We start from the raw sequence: 17,495 nt of genomic DNA on the forward strand, positions 1-17,495 counted from the left end.
CATTCCAAGCAATCATCCTCAAAGAGGCGAAATGCACATCTGTATTTAAGGCTGGAGGAGAAGCCAGTCAACAGGTGAGGTGCATTTATCTCCAGTCTCCAGTCCTGAAGATAAAAACGTTCTAATAAATTAAATTCTTAACAAACAGTGCGTGCGTTATAACATTTTTACATTTTGACTTAATTTAAAAACATAAACTTAGTTATATTCCTACATGCCAAGTCTTTATTTCTGCTCCAAAGGGATGACCGCAGCTTTGCACTCCAGTCCACCACAACCTCCAGAATAGAGCAGGACAAAGCCAGCCGCTGGCATGCAGGCTGCACGGAGAATAGTGGACAAAGTAATGTATGGGATGGAGGATGTGTGGAAGGACACTTACCCTGCCCTCTCTGGATAAAGAGATTGGTGACATGTCACACAGCCAAGGTCACTCCTCCCAATTTAGCATAAAGAGGAAAACGTTTGGTCTGCACGGGTGTCACCCTGCAGGAGCTGGCCATCCTACACTAGGAGTGATATTTATAAAGAAACCACCCGATGCCAGCACAGGATCAGGCAGCCCACTAAGGCAACCCTCAGGAACCTCAAAGTGCAGCAACTGCAAACCCAGACATGGAGCCTGGTCCTAATCGCCCAGCGACGGGTCATGTCTCATGAAAAGCAGTTTGGTCTTGGCTCTGCTAATCGCAACAGAGATCCCGTTGTGGTCATTCCTTGATGATATAAACAGATGCTCTGAATCATGACGGTGGCGGCTACTTCAGATACAATCTCATGCCCGGCTTGCAGGAATCTAGGATGCCCTTGCTGTTTTTGTGAGCTAGTAGATATTAAAGTCCAGTCCCATCATGGCATGACCACACAGAACTACAAGTTACAACTAATAATGTGCATCAATGGCACTTTAGAATCAAAAATGGAATGAACTACCTTATTCCTACAAGGGCTTCCAACACACGTCTATAACAATGCATTATATATCTCCGTTTTCTTTGCATTTCCTCTTAAGGTGGTCAAAGGTCAGGGTAAGATGGATGAATGCTTCCTGTAACAAGCCTTTTGATTAAAAGGCCCCTTTGCTTATTCAACAAACTACCCTTTAGAGCTCTTTAACAATATGCACTGTATACATTTCCTGAAAAACAGTCATTCAAGTGGCCAATTGTCTACAGTATGGGAACTGTAAAGGTCAATACAGACATTCTTGCCCCGGGGGGAAATTATTTTACAGCCAAGTTTAAAAAGGTAATGACAAATACAAACATTGGACGCACCAACCACAAACAAGAATCGAAATTAATCCACAGACACTACACATGGTCATGTAAAATATGGAGATATAGCCAAAATTCTTCAATGAAGCGCATTCAAGTCAAGTGCTTTTGTATGTGAAAGACATGAAGTGCAGAGATCATTTTTAACCGAGCAATTATAATCTTATTAGCAACACACAGAGCATGTGTGACAATATGAAGACAGTCTGGACTCCATGATGAGTCCAGATTGCTGCATTTGAGCAGGATGGTATGATGGCTTAAGTACAGTTTGGGAATGTCATCAGGTTTCCTGGTGTCCACCCCAAACCCCGTCTCTTCCAGCTCCCATCACACAACGACAGGCCTTGTGACGCGAGGGAAAGAGCAGCACCAGCCTTCCACAGCTTCTGCCATCACAGCCACTATTGTACATGGGCTTTTTCTCAGGACATCCAACACCCTGGAAAATGATGGATTCTGTTGCGCATCCCACTCTCCCCACTCAGGGAGCCAAAACAAGGGTGGAAAAGCCTTTTAGGAGCTTTTTCTGAGAGGCTGATCACCTGATACAGCAGCACTCTGCACCTCTCAGGCAGGACAGAGGGCCTTGTCATGGAGGCTCCACATCTTGGCGCTCACTGGGCTGCCGTGTTCCTGCCAGCCCAAGCAGCATAATGCACCATGTACTCATGGCAGACCTCTTCCCAGCCATTTCCCCACGAGAAGCTCTGAAAGAACTCCACTCACTAATCACAGCACTGCGGCGAGCGGCTCGTCACCACTTTAAAACCAGGGTAGACATCCCTTGGAGGATGGGGGTCAGCCAAAACCCAAAAATCTCATCCACTAGGCTGGATGATGGTAAACACTGAGGCTGTCAGGCACAGACGGCAGAGCAAGCAATCCAAAGCAGCTTTAAGACCAGAAGAAGTAGGAAAGGGTGGACAAAGCAGTGGTTAACAACCCCAAATTGCAGTCTTCTCAAATAATGTAGTTTGATATTAATTCAAACATACTGAAGGAACAGTTTAAAAGAAAAAAGCCAAAAAAGGCCAAGTTGATATTGGAGAAGAGGGAGATAGAAGGAATGTAATGTCTCCCAGAGGATCCAAGACGATACGGATTCCAACATCAGGAAAATGAGATAAAATGGTCAATTTAAAAATGGTAAGCAGAATGGGAGAACGGGCAACTCCATAAATACCACAAACATGCGAGGCCGTCACGGATAGACGGCTATGACAGGAGAGCGTTCATTCTTAAGGACTCACAGATGGAGCCCTCAGCCACAACACAGCTTCTAATGTGTTTTTTGGTCGGCCAATACGGAAGTCTGCTCCACCATGGCTTGCTGCCGCGGCCTCTACAACTCCACAGTGGATTTTTTTTTAAACGTGGTTTTAAATTGATGTTGAAAACATCAGCATCTGTATGCAGCAGAGGCTTAAAATGCCTTCAGTGAGAAATAATCCACCGATAAACCTAAAATAAAATATCAGTAAGCTGAGTTGAGCACCTGAACTATTCATGCTCATTTCTGCAGTTCAAACAGAGACTTTCTAAAACGCTTTTTTTCTAGCTGCACTGAAGCACTGAATTACCGCCCTGATGTTGTAACCTGAAAACATAATGCATAATGGCTGTCGGCCTCATAGTAAAGGTCAAAATTGAAGCAACAGAAGCTGAGGTATCCTGGCCTATAAGTTCCTACTTTGGGTCCAGCTCCAAAAACAATGAATCCTATAATGCAACTCAACTCCTTTGTTGAAGCCTCTTTGCCTGCTCATGTTTATTAAACTCAACCCCCAAGTTTGTAACATAGACTTCTGTTGAGTTTGCAGGCTTAAGCCCGATGACAGACTTCAAAAAAGCTCCCTACAGAGCCACACAGAATACTATACAACTGTTTTCACAGGCTGAGTAGTACTGTTTGTGACAAGTATACTGATCGACATGTGTAATATTGGTGTAGTGCCCCTTTAAAAGCTCCAAAATTCAAAACTGGAATTTCAAATGGTGTATATATATAATAATTACCTTTCAGTCAAGGCGATTTATGGCACAGTAACGCAATTGCAATTCCAAGTGTAAGGACGTTATTGTCGTCAGTCTACCTTAGGTGTCGCCGTCCAAATGAACATCATATATCACATTCATTTCAGTCTAATCTGCCGAAACAGCGAGCCAGTCAGAGAGCCGATTCATGTCCGCACACAAAGACATCCTGCAAACCCTCCCCGTCCTAAAACAACTTGGAAGGAGACCACATGCCATGTGGCTTTCCAGTCACATCAAATTAGTTATTAGGAGTGACTCTGCTGTGCATTCCTAAAGACTATGTTTTGCTGGGACACGATTTAATGGTGATCATGACTGACAGAAGCATTTTAGTTTGATAAAGACCAGTTAAAAATGTTCAGATAAAGCAATGACGGCATTCTCAAAGGCACCACTTGGACGGCAATTACATCATGGCTAGACTGGTTCATCTTTCTCCCAGTGTGAAAGAGATCAAAACTACTCTGACGTAAGCCACCAGTCTCAGAGGGGGGGGAGGGGGGGGGGGGGGGACGGGGGGACACCGCTGTGAGCGACATGTGCACCTGAATTCCATTTAACATGTAAACAACAAAGAATCCCAAACTCAAAGAGAAATTTCAAAATTAACTTTCTCAGCAAGCGGCCTCTTAGAAGGAACGCTTGAATGTTTTTAAGTTCAAACCTTTGCATATTTATCCAACTTTATGTAATGTCCAGTGGTATAAAAATGGCTGGAATTCCTTGTGCCATTACAGAAGGTCTTGCATGTGTTTTCCTTCTCTGTCACCTCACATGTTCTATCAGTGGGACCCATGCTTGGGACTGAGCATGTAGGCATAGCTGAAATAACTCATGATGAACTTTCCCACAACATGTTCCCTCTTTAACTTACTGAAGTCTTTCCAGACGCAGAGTTCCCCCCCTTCTTGGCTTTGTTGTTGGAATGGTAAATAAGCACCGCATAGTTTAGATGCCGTCTCATGATAACCCCAAGTCTGTATTTGACCACTTCTCATATTTTACTGCTAGTGATCCATTCAGACAAATAAAGCTTCAGGCCATTGTTTTGACGGAAAGTATTATTATTTTTCCCCTTGGAGCAGGCTCTGAATGAAACAGCTCCAGACTGTTGTTCAGCTTAATGTCAGATCATTTCAAAGACTGACCTTTGTAGTTTATCCACTCCCTGTAATAAAAATGTCAAACCCTCTCTGTGCCCGGCCTTTACTGTTAAGTCCACACATACAGTACACTTGAGCTCACAAATCTTTTGTTGGGCATCTTCTCTGGCATCGGAGAGTAACAATTCAAGAGGAAAGGCTAAGAATTCAGACATGTTATTCTTGCAGACTGCACCAGTGCAGTGGAAATGAATACAGATCTCCAGACGAGAGTGCAACAACCTTCAGCTGTACTGACCAAGTGAACTGCAGCTACAGATGTATGGCAGATTGACTTGGAGGACATTCAACATTTATCTAAAAATGTGCATGTATTTGTTCAGTATATTGTACTCTTCCAAGGTCCCAAACCTATACGATACCAAGGGGCGGACAGTTGATGACTAAACAAGCTAAGCTTCAAAAGCAGCACTTACTAAAGGAATGAAGAGAGAATTTGTCTGGTTTAAGAAAACAACAGAAACCAACCTGTGACTGCGGTCTGGACAGACTGTGATTTTTGTCTTCTGGAGACCATGGACGCAGCAGGACACTGTAACAGAGAGTCAACCAGACATATGTGTGATTATGGTGAAGGCAATATATAACATGAGACGGGCAAATCCCTCTGGGATTGTTTCAAATTGTTTATGTGGTGGTGAATTTATCCCTTTAACCCTCTGAACCCCATGAACCTGCCAGCGGGTTTGAAAGGCATGTTTTCTTTTTTTAATTATAAAAACAACCCAGCAAAATTACACCATTTATCATATAGCCAGAAACTGTAATAACAAAATTACTTTTTTTCAAATTTCCAACTGTAACAGAACGAATTAGGTGCGTCTTTGGATGTATTGGGCTATTGTGGAGAATTTTGCAGAATCAATAAGCAGGACAGACTTGCAATGTTGGATTTATGACGACTTGAATTAAGTACTTTTATTCACTAATATTTTGCTGGATTATCCTAAAACAGACATTCCTGTCTGGTCATTTAATTTACTAATAATTCATCATATGATTTTTCAAATGTACTGTATTTTATATATATATATATATATATATATATATATATATATATATATATATATATATATATATATATATATATATATATATATATATATATATATATATATATATATATATATATATATATATATATATATATATAAAATACAAAATACAAAATACAGTACAAATACAAAGGTCTACAAAGGTCAGATAAACTACAGATAAACTACAAAGATAAACTACAGATTTAACTTACTGAAGTTTATCTTTGTCCACAAAGATAAACAAAGTTTATCTTTGTAACTTACTGAAGTTTATCTTTGTCCACAAAGATAAACTACAAAGATAAACTACAAAGGTCAGTCTTTGAAATACAGTAAAATACAAAATACAAAATACAGTACAAATTACAGTACATTTATATATATATATATATATATATATATATATATATATATATATATATATATATATATATATATATATATATATATATATATATATATATATATATATATATATATATATATATATATATATATATATATATATAGTAGACAATATTGTTGTATAAAATTACATATACCGTGAAAAAGGATTTTATCCATATTGCTCTTTTTATAATTATTATATTAAATATATAATTATGACAATGCAGGTTCCCCATGGAGCTCTGTACAAAGTCCTGTTTGATGTCACAGAATACTTTATTTTGAAGAACCACAGTAGTTTAAAATGAAATAAAACAATTCCAAAAATGACTGCTGTATTGAATTAACAGATTGATGTTTACTCATAAATCAATGTTCCATTATATAATATTAAGATGGAAGAACAATATAATAACACTTATAATTCTATTTATATTAAGCACAAGATGGAAATCAAGTAGTCTGGGCAGGAAGCTTCATCAATGCGGGGCGAGGGAGGATATCTAAGTTTTAATTAACTGACCTACTAAAGTTGTCCAGGAGAGTCACCGAATGGCCATGCACCGAGAGAGAGCGAGCGGCACGGTGAACGTTCCACATTCTGCCTTTTGTTAAAGTGAATGCAAACGGTGGAATGTGATATCCTGTGCATATCCTTTGTTACTGCAGTACAATCCCATGGTTCCACTCTCTGTCCGTTATGCCCAAACCTATTGACTCTGGGCCTGTTGTGGAGTCAAGAGAGCACTTGTTGCAACCCTTTGTCCACATGTAAGCCTATTGAAGTCGTGAATGGACAGGTTTCTGAAAAGCGACTCAACTGTCCATCTGAAATGTCAAGCTTAAAAAGCCCTAGGACTTTATCTTTTACCCTGTTCATGCTGAAAGGCCGACTGTCTAAACTGTAATTTACAAGTAACCAGATCACATGAGAGTCTCCACACAGTATAATCCTGTGCTTTTGTTACAACATTGGTAAGCAAGGTAACAATGCAGGAGTAGACAAGCTGGCTGAAGGTTCAGTATCTGTCCAACAAAGCCACTAATAGAGTTCCACTTGTGCTTTTTAAAGCAATTTATTCATATAAAGTCCAAACTTCGTGGTCCAGAGTAGATTCTTCATTAAAGGAGATGGCCGTCATCTGCCTCAGAAACCTGCTCGTCATTAAATATGCATTGCAAGTGAGTTACCTCTTGTTAGGGGTCGGTGTCAGCCTCTCCCTCTTCCCATCTGGGCTGGAAAAAGGATCTGATGAATACGGTCCAGGGGACAGCGACGCAGGGCTGGAGATGGTGTACTCTCTGTAGTTCTGATTCTCATCTTTACTCACTATTACTGCCTCCTACAAAACATCACATCAGAGGAATGTTATTGCATCATCAGTTGAAAGTAATTTGATCTTTACTAGTGCAGTAGTGAACGGCTTAAGTTAGAAGCGTAACAGAAAGGTCTACAGACTTTGTACTCAGTATCACCACGTATTACAGGTGGTGCTTTGGGATTAATTATGATCTCAATAAAACACAGGAACAAAAGGTTCAAAACGACCCCTATGCTAATAAATCACCATAACATCTTGTATTGCTTCCATCTTGAGGACAGCCAAATAAGCAGATATGTAATAAACAGATGTGTCATGCATGCATTAGTAGAAATCAAGCAGCATGCCCTGTGTAGTCGAAACATTATCCACATAAAACAGGCACCGAGCAAGGCTGTGGATATATTAAAAAAAAAAAAAAAAGATATGGAGAATGCTGCTCTGGACATCAACTTGATGTTCAGTATTTAAGACAAACTGTAGACAGATTAAAGCTCCTGTCAAGCTGCAACTCTGACCTGGAAGCGTCCAGTGAGCTGCTCAGGAGTGCTGATGCCGTTGGTCTGTCCAGGACCGGGAGGTTCAGGTCTTGAAAGAGAGAAAACCACAAGGATCAAATGACTGTCAACACTGATAATATCCGACTACCCAAACTAAAAAAAAAAGACAATCAACTCAGGCAGTAAGGACGTTCATGTTAAATAAATAAGCAAGGTATTTAAAACTGGTATAAGTGACATTCTGGACAAGCTGAGGCACAAAGTATGTAATATGTTCAAGAACTTATTCTTAACTTATTACTTAAAGTAATCAATGTTCTAAGGGTCATAAGTCTGAATTTGCACAAACAAAAGCCTAATTCTTGACATCCCTTTTTCTGATGTACTTGCATGCATCCATCAGTAGGTTCCCATGAATGTGAGAGATTACTGCAGGAGACTCTGTCCCCCTTTTTAAAATATTCTCCCGACGGATCTCATCTTTCCAACTAGTCACTTGTTTTACTTTCTTAAATAGGAAACACATTCTGTAAGCAATTCCACCATTGAATTTGGAGGGGAAAATATGGATATATGTGCCAATTCAAACAAAGTGCCCCCCTGGCTGCAGGGCCAGAGGCTGACAGGATTTTGGTTGAGCCCGGGGTAATGAGGCACACAGGAAGGCCTGGATGCCTGTGGTAAATCACCCAGAAACACACCTCCCGTGACCTGGGCTCCACATACTGAGTAGAAGAGATGGCAAGAAGACAAAAACTGATACAGCAGCTGTAAGACATTTCTTCCTGTAGGAGAGATATTAATGTGACAGGCATGAAAAACTCTTCAATTTGGAACTGCATGCCGGAAAAATGCTCTCCCTGTGCTTTAAAAGGAAGTGAGATGTATTAAAGTTCAGTGATCAGAGCAGTGTCTGGTCTACTCTGTTTATACGTCTCCAATACAGAAAAATAATTTGCTTCTGGTGAAAATGCTTTACTGTGACTTTATATCACAGAAACGCCAAACTGACTAAAATCAGCACGTGAAACTCTTTGCTGATACTAGCTGTGAACAGCTGTCATCGACAGGACACGCAGTTAAACTGCCTGAGGCACAGTCTTCAAACATGTGCATTGTAAGAATACCTCTAATATTTCAGTTGTCATAACGGAAACAACGCAATATTGAGTTCAAGAGGATTCAAATCCACAAAAAGCGAAAGTTAGATACTTTGTGTCAAGCTGTGACCAGTATTGAGGACGAGGCAAGCCCCTACTTTATAGGACCTGGTGTCGTTGGAAATGTTCATTGTGCTGCTATGAGCTAATGTTGCCAAAGAGATACTTTTGAAAAATAGTTTCAGATTTTTAAATAAGTAAACAAAACTGAATCTGACCAGAAATTTGAACACCAACTTCCAGTAACTTACACAGATTGCACTACACACCGTTTGTTCTCAAATTTAATATATCAATTATTAAATTATTATAAAATATATTTTTATTGAGCTGTGTCCTTATGAGGGTCTACGGACCTCTGAGGGAAATGCAGGGATTTTGGGCAATATAAATGAAATTGACTTAACCCAACATTCTATTGAGGTTCGATACTTAGCCAAGCTGCTTGACCAATCAAACCAAACTCAAAGAAATGCAATCAGGTTCATATGGCATTTGCCGTTGCAGCAACAGCAGTTTAACAGTAAGTGTTCTGAATCTTTGGTGACCAAATTAAATAATGATGCTAGCTGCAGGATGCACACACACATAGCAGTACATGCAAGAGGAACCAGTATAGCTGTGTGGTAAAACTACACCCACGAGGGGCTCTGACGGCCAACGCCATTAGAGAGAGCAACGGTATCACAGAGAGACAACCGCTCTGGTCAACATGACATCATCCGCAAGGCATCAATGGACAATGAAGTCCAAACAAGTAGGCGCGAACAAAGCCAGACAAACGGTTTCAGGGTCAGTGTCAAGACAGTGATGCTGTAGTTGCTTTGTTATGTAAAAATAACCCCAGTTAGCAAAGTCTGGGATGAATATGTCGTTGGATGCACAACAATAAACCACTGCCTCATGTTTAAAACAGCAGACACGCCTAAAAACAGCCGATGCCAACTTCTTCCAGTGGGCAACAGCATCCGTGTGATGACAGTTGTTGCCAACCAGATGTTGAGCTGGAAAAAGGGAGGGCTCTCGACTAAGCAAAGAACAAATCAAACACTATAGATTTCTGCTTCTCCATTACACACCTCTTGAGAGCTTATCTGAATGAAATTCAAATAGATAATCTGCTTGACGAGTGGTGTTAAGACAAGAGCCTGTGAGGTACTTAACAGCCTTGATGCTGAAAACCGCTGACAGTTAACAGAGTGGGATTAAAGACATGGCAGGACTACACAGTGGCATTGTCCTGGGCAGGCAAGAAGTAATGGTGTTGTTTCTGGCTTGGTAGGAGACATGAGGTCAGCAGGGAAAAATTCACTCACATGGACGTGGGACATCCAAGGAGGAAGTGTGTGAAAGCACACGTGCGTGAGTGTGTGTGGGTGCATGTTTGTGTGTGCAGAGAGAAAGAGAGTTTTTGGGAGCAACAGTGACAATAAATGAGAATTTAGGGAGGACATTTAATCAAAATGCCAGCCAACAGCAGTCCTGGCTCAAAGGAAAACCTTTTAAGTAGCCAACTCCCCGTCATCCACACAGGGTCTTGGCAACTGTGGGAAGGGAACACTGTGGCTCTCGTACATGCTGGCATTTCCCCTGATTACAATCACTTGTTTTTGTTTGTACAGTGCCCGCATGACGTCAAAAACAATGTAAATTAAGATAGAGGCTGAGGCAACTGTGGTCTTGGCACAAACACAGAAAATGAGGGATATTCATATGGGGAACGATGCTGCAGAAGGTTCCATGGGACTGTATGCATTTCATGTTTCTAAAATCCAACACGCACAACCTAAAACTAGCAGGAAATGCGGTTGCTTTTTGCAAATCTGCATTTCAGCGTACCTCTCCACCGCCAGCTGCAGCTGAGTCTTTGAGTTCTTGATCTTGTTCTGGGCCTCCACGTTCAGCATGTCGGCCGTGTTTTCCCCATTGATCTCCAAGATAATGTCACCAGGTTGCAGGTCAGCCTTCTCTGCCTTGCTGCCCCCGTTGACCTGTTGAACAAAAGAATGAGCTCCAGTTAGGTCTTACTGGCCCCAGGTCCTGCTCCGACCATTACACTTTATGGATGCTATCCATCTGGCGAGTACAGACAGCTCTGTATATCAAGACTGTGTGGACAATTTTTCAGTGACTGACATTCAGCATTAACAAATGAGTAAATGAGGAAAAAAGGTGTTGACGAATTGCCTCACACGTTTTTAATGAACTCTTAATGCAACGGTCTCTCTACAACGCGTAACTTTCACAGCGAATACCATCCGACGCCACTGCGGTTCACACACACATGGATCGAGGCAGTGCTGGTCAACAGCGGATAGATTCATGACGTCCTTGGGGAGAAGTTATTAGTGTGACACTACTTGATGGTTTGACTGGGCCTGACCTTTGCAGCCAGCCTCACCGCATGTCAAAGCCAATGCTACACCACTACATCAGAGGGAATTCCACACTAATGGGCTGAAACACAACATCCTAGCTACCGCTTTCAGCTCAGTTCCTTTGTCCCCGGCACACACACCCAAAGACGCAGGCTTACTAAAACAAAAGGCGAAATGCAGAGGCTGACGCTGCTGCTGGTAAAACTTCAGAGTGGAAGTATGACATTCGTCACAAACAGAGAGGCAATAAAACAAAGAATGCAAAACAAAACAAATAAAAGAGCCAATCAGAGAGGATGAAAGACTCATTCTTACATATCTAGAGGAAAATATGGATGGAAGTAGAGTGCCAGTCGACAGGCTGTTTGTCAGTTTAGCCAAGCAAGAGGGCAGAGGGGCAATGTCTGTGGGCCCACTCGAGAGGCAATTAAGCGTTGCTGTGGTGACCCACAATAGCGCGTGCCTTTTCTGATCAGGACACGCCTGGTTTAACATAAACTAACAGCAGTTGGGGGTTCTTTTCCAGGGTCGGTGCCCGAGTGAAACGGAGGCAAGCTATCTTTCAGGTCAACAGGAATAAAAGAGGGCATCCATGTCGTGTCTGTGCCAAGTGCAAACCACTTCAGATGGGCCAACCCTGTGGTTGCTAAACTGCAAGGTGGGGAGGGACGGCGATGGGGTGAGACAAGCTGCTTCACAAACAGGGTTTGCAAACCAATTTCAGTGATAAAGTTTCTACCTCAGCAGGAATCTCCGTCCCTTCAGAGAACCCGTTTCATATTTTAGACAAGCAAACATGCTGGTGTTGTTTACTGGTTAGCAGTAACCAAATCTGATTCATGATAGAAAAACAGCTCTTCTCATGAATACGTTGTCAAGAGGGGGCAAACAATAAATGCTTTTGAAGTCAAAGCCGGTGTGAAGCACTGGTACCCTGTCATGATTCAGCAATAGCTTATCTTTTGTAGTCTCACTGGTAAAAACAGGCTGAGGTGGTGATGTAGCACCAGAATGTGCAGTGGGCAGAACTGGGCGTCTCTGGCATGCAGAAGGTTTCCTGATGGTGTTTACTGTGTGCGCCGTCTGTTTACAGTGGTAACGTTTCCACTTCTTCTACTCCATCTCCACCCTTTTTTTTTTTTTCCCCCCTGTGAATGGGAACTTACTGATGCATATTGTAATGCTCAAGAGCTAGCAAAGAAACGCAAACCAACACTCTCAGACTGCACTCTGGGATCAGGAACCCCTCGCCTCCCACCTCAACTGTAACTGTAATCAGTGGTTTCCTTCTAATGTAATCTACTTCCATTCTATTCCAACGGGTTCAGCAGTCAAGGAAATAGGTACGAGGCAGCCCGCGGACACAAACAAAGACAAGAAAAGAGACGTAGTGAGGAGGAAGTTAACTTTGCATGACATGCCATTACAGACTGTGTTTTGACAAAAACAGAGGATATGATTTGATAAGGTGTGACGAGGTTCAGCAACAGGGCGGCTTTTGACGAGTACCTTTGATACAGTTATGGCCTTCTTGAAGTCCCTTCCTCCATGTATTCTGAAGCCCCATGGCGAAGGACCGATAAGGTTCACCGTCAGCGCCATTTAATGATCAGGTCTGCACACTTGTCAAAACCCTGAAAAAAAGAAAAAAGAGGAACACAGTGAGCATGAGATTGAGTATGTGTAACATCTGGGACATAAATATATGCTCGTCTAAATAAGTTTCTGCTGGCCAGGCCTAATATTAGATCAACAGGTGACGACAGTGAACATTTGCATAATCCGCCTTTCATCTGCATCGACACTTCACTTCCACAGGCCCAAATCCCCATGACATGGATTGTGCAAACACATCAAACAAGAATTGGAAGAATCTGAAACCAAAGACACATGACTAACATTGCCTGCAACGCCAAAGAGGTTCATTAAATCCAAATGCTCTTTCATGCAACGTGCAAACAAAAATGTCGTGCAAGCACACAAGGAGCTGAACGTTTTGTAGTGTTTCACTGTGACCATTGCGTTCAATGTATACAGTGGTGTAGTATGATATCACAACATATAGTATAGGAGCCCTTTAAGACTTGTTTATAAGAACGGGCTGTGTATGTGTGTGTGTGTGTGTGTGTGTGTGTGTGTATGTATGTATATATATATGTATATATATATATATATATATATATATATATATACACACACAAACGTGTCCAACAATGCAGTTTGTTTGTAAATGTGTAGGTCCTTGGTGGATATTTCATATTTGTATGGTTCAGCTTTGCACAAAAATGTATAGACATTGCTTTCCACCAAGTATGTTTTGAATTTCTAAAACTAAAACAGTGAATTAAGTGTTTAAAATCAAATCGTTGGAGATGCCAAAGTATAGCGAAACCATGTGAGGGTTTTTCATTGTTCTATTCTGTTAAAGACAAGAGTGTTCAAGAGAGACTTAGAAAAACAAATCATGCTGTAACATCATCCAGGGGTCTCTTTTGCTTTCCGATCAGGGACAAATCTCTTAATCTGAACATTGCTGACTGTCAACCCCGAGACAATGTTAATCCATCACAAATCTGCACAGCTGCACGACAAGACAGACAACGGATCCCCCAGATGTAGCGCTTTAAATTATCGGTATGATTGAGCTTTCAAAATATTACAGATTGCGAAGTCATAATTGGTGATGACAGTATGTTGCGTGCTTTTCCAGCAGATCTGAAACAGCTCATTAGTGTAGACGCACAAAAATAATTTGTATGAGTAAACAAATACTGTGTGCGAAAAGTGAGGCCATCTCAAGGATCATTGGCTATCAAGCTTTATGTTGCTTGACTAACTGCTCCAAACACCTGCATGTGTTTAAGCATTCCTGCCAACAAGCTATTCATGCGTCAATTCTCCTCCTCCCAAGTGTGACATGAATACGATGACAAGAGTGATAACAAGGTACGAAAGGGTCCAAAACATGACACCAATGTCGGCATTAAATACATTCTCAATAAACCCGTAACAGTTGAGCATCTGCCTCTGGATCCCGTCCCAGTTAACATTTACACCATCTTCTAGAATATTGATGGGCCTAAAACTGGAGCAGAATGCGCTTTTTAAGACATTGAAATAGTCATGCTGATGCTGCTTTTTGAATTGAGGATAACCTGCGATTTAATTGCCAGTTTACTCAGACTGCTCACAGCTGAAGATGACGCTCGTCTGTTGTAGGACTGCATGTGGAGACACAAGAGCTCTGTGGCGGTCAGTGATGATGGGATGAGCACTTAGAGGTCCATAAACATCTCATCAACACCTGCACAGCGCACGCATACACACACGCAGCTGCTGTGTCAGAAACTGCATTTACTTTAGCCGAAGACATTAGTGCTACACGTAATATATAGGTGCACATGTAGACAATGACATAAGCTATTTTAAGTATAGACTCTCAAAAAAGAAAAGGTCTACACCCAAACAATTTTAAATGATCCGTTGCTTAACTCACAACACAAACAGGGCTTGGTGTTGCATCAACCTCTGAAAGTGAATGCAGAATTTACACCCAATAGTTGACCGTTGCTTTCTACAGAGATGCAATGCCATGCTGGTTTCGTTTTCCTAGTTATTAACATAACTACACTGTCACTTTGACCTTTGAGTTTTACATTTATTGTCATCACCATAGTCATTGCTATGATTTTAAAGCTCAGAGAAAAGCAAAGTCATACAGAAGCATACAAACATTGAGCAGAATAGATAGAATCAAGTAATTAAGGCCTTACCATGTGTTTGCCCCTCTGAATACATACGGTCACTATATCAGTTAGTCAAAGGTTAATATCCGACGAGCTCAAGATAAAGTTTACTATACTCGAAAGTTCAGGCTGACCCAACGCACTGCTTACCAGACAGAATAGTGTGGCCAACACTGGAATGTAAATCTCACTCAATGTCTATAAATAAAGTGATAAGTCTGTCAATGATTACAAGCGTTGCATAATAGAGTCTCTAAAAGACATGAGAAGCAAAACCTCTGGAAGTCACAGACATCCGCAACATTGCTCCCCTAAATCCCTCCAAACACTGGCCCAGTTCATGGGCTGCACATTCCACAAGTGTTTGGGACACGCAGTGCCGACCCAGTAAGCCATTAACAGTCTGGGCCAATTAGCAGGGTTACTGGGCTCACCAGCATTAGGGTCTCTTAATTGCGATGGCCTCCTCAACAACAGGGAGCAGCCGTCCCGAAGTTTCCCAGCCGCTGGGGGTGTCAATTAGTTCCATGAGCTTCTGCCGCTTCTCCTATAGAGCGGCCATTATCAAGCGAGCACCCTGCTAATTCCCTGCGTAAACGTCGACTGTTGGTGTCATAAAAGCGCTCGTAGTGGATAATGTCAAAGTGAAAGGATGGTGAAAGTATGCGGCAGAGCGGACAAACAGCGGAGAACACACAGCGGTGGTGAGAATAAGTGCCACACTCGTGGGCTGCGCTTAATTGGACACGGATGAGGTTTTAAGACTGCACTGCTGCTCACATAAAACAAAGTGCTGAACATGAGAACTCGCCATCACACAAAAAAAAGTACTGTTGGGTAGCTGCCAATTCACATAAGAGGCGACTTCTGTTCTGGTGACATCTCGCTGCCTTTGCGGCCACGTCAATCTGGCAGCGCAATTAAACAGACAAAGAGAGGAATTCCAGTCAAGAAGTCATTTCAGCATCAGCCGCACGGCAGGAGGTCAGCCTGAGGAGAATATCAACCGGTACTGAAAAGGTGTACGTAGTACAATACTCTCACAATGGAACGGCAAAGGACTTACCTGCATTCCTACGTACCAACAAACGTCACGGTGTCAAGTTTGACAGACTACAAGAAGCAGCATCCAAATTTCCTGGACAGGTTTATCCGTTGGCTCATACACGCAGTTACGAGTTCAAATCGGTACACCTAGCTCAAAATAATGCCGTCTAATATAACAAATCCTACATTGTATATTCAGTTTTGGTTAAAAGTGTTGTGTTGATTCAACGTTTTTTAGGAATTTTGAAGGCCGTGCTGTTGAAATGTATTATGAGGCGTTTCTGCTAGTTTGTAGCTCTGAAACAATTAGTCGATCAATTAATGATCAATCACCAGAAACAAAACTATTCGGATCTTCAATTAGTCGCTAGTATATTTTCACCCTAGCTGCTAAATGTTGAGGACTTACTGCTTTTCTTGGTCTTATGATTAAACTAAATATCTTTAGATTTCAGACTGTCGGTCTGACAAAACAAGTAAATATCATCAACTTAGGCTTTGAATAGGTTTTTCACAATTTTCAGAGCCTTTCGGGTGAACATTTCATCCACCCAATTTCATTATTAAGTGTTATGAGGTAATATACCTCCCAGAATTGGTATTTACATACGATTTCCCGTACCGCATCTAAGTGTTTATGGCAGGTGAGCAGTGGACACTTGAGCTCTTAGGACCGCCTCCACCACTGAACTGGAGCAGAGGATCATTGTGCCTTAAAGAGCTGCTAAAGCTACTCATATCACTGTGCTCCTTGTCATGTTGCATAAAAGCACACTTCAGTGTGGCAGGAGATATACAAGACCATAATGAGCTCAGATTCAGTTTCCATAAGGGACATTTTCACCCTCTCTGAGGGAAATCTAAGCCAGTCGTCTATACGCTCTTTATGTTAACGACCTTTTGGCACTTGTCACATCTGAGAGATTGTCCCTACAGACAAAAGAGGTAGTGGAGGTATGAAGGGGAAGAGCCGGCCTATCCGAATGTTGGATTCAAGGCTCATTGCTCCAACATGCAGAGAGCCCCGAGGGGTTTGCATTTGCAAAAAGCTTTCAAAAACACATTTTGTGCTCAGGGTGAAACCTAAATGATTGAAAGAACACCACTGTATCAGATAACTAAATTGATTAGTGAAGCTAAAACAAATATGAGCGATATTGCTATTGATATATAATCCTAATTTTTGATATATTGAATAAAGATTCAACAGTTTGCTAATTACTCTTGGTTTAGGATATTAATGTACTGTACAGAATTGCAGGTACGAATGAGAAAAGACACAAGCTATAAGCCTCAGTGTAACTCCCTGGCGGTCAGGGGCGGCTGGCTGATGTGCAATCTTTAATTTAGCATGTTTAAATAACCTAGCATACCCATAACATGCAGTTAGGAGTAACATGGGCTGAACGAGCAAAACCTGCTGACACAAGTCTGAAAC

The sequence above is a fragment of the Anarhichas minor genome, unplaced genomic scaffold, assembly GCF_050575085.1.
Source record: "Anarhichas minor isolate MPS153535 unplaced genomic scaffold, ASM5057508v1 ptg000030l, whole genome shotgun sequence".
In the NCBI taxonomy this organism is placed as follows: domain Eukaryota; kingdom Metazoa; phylum Chordata; class Actinopteri; order Perciformes; family Anarhichadidae; genus Anarhichas; species Anarhichas minor.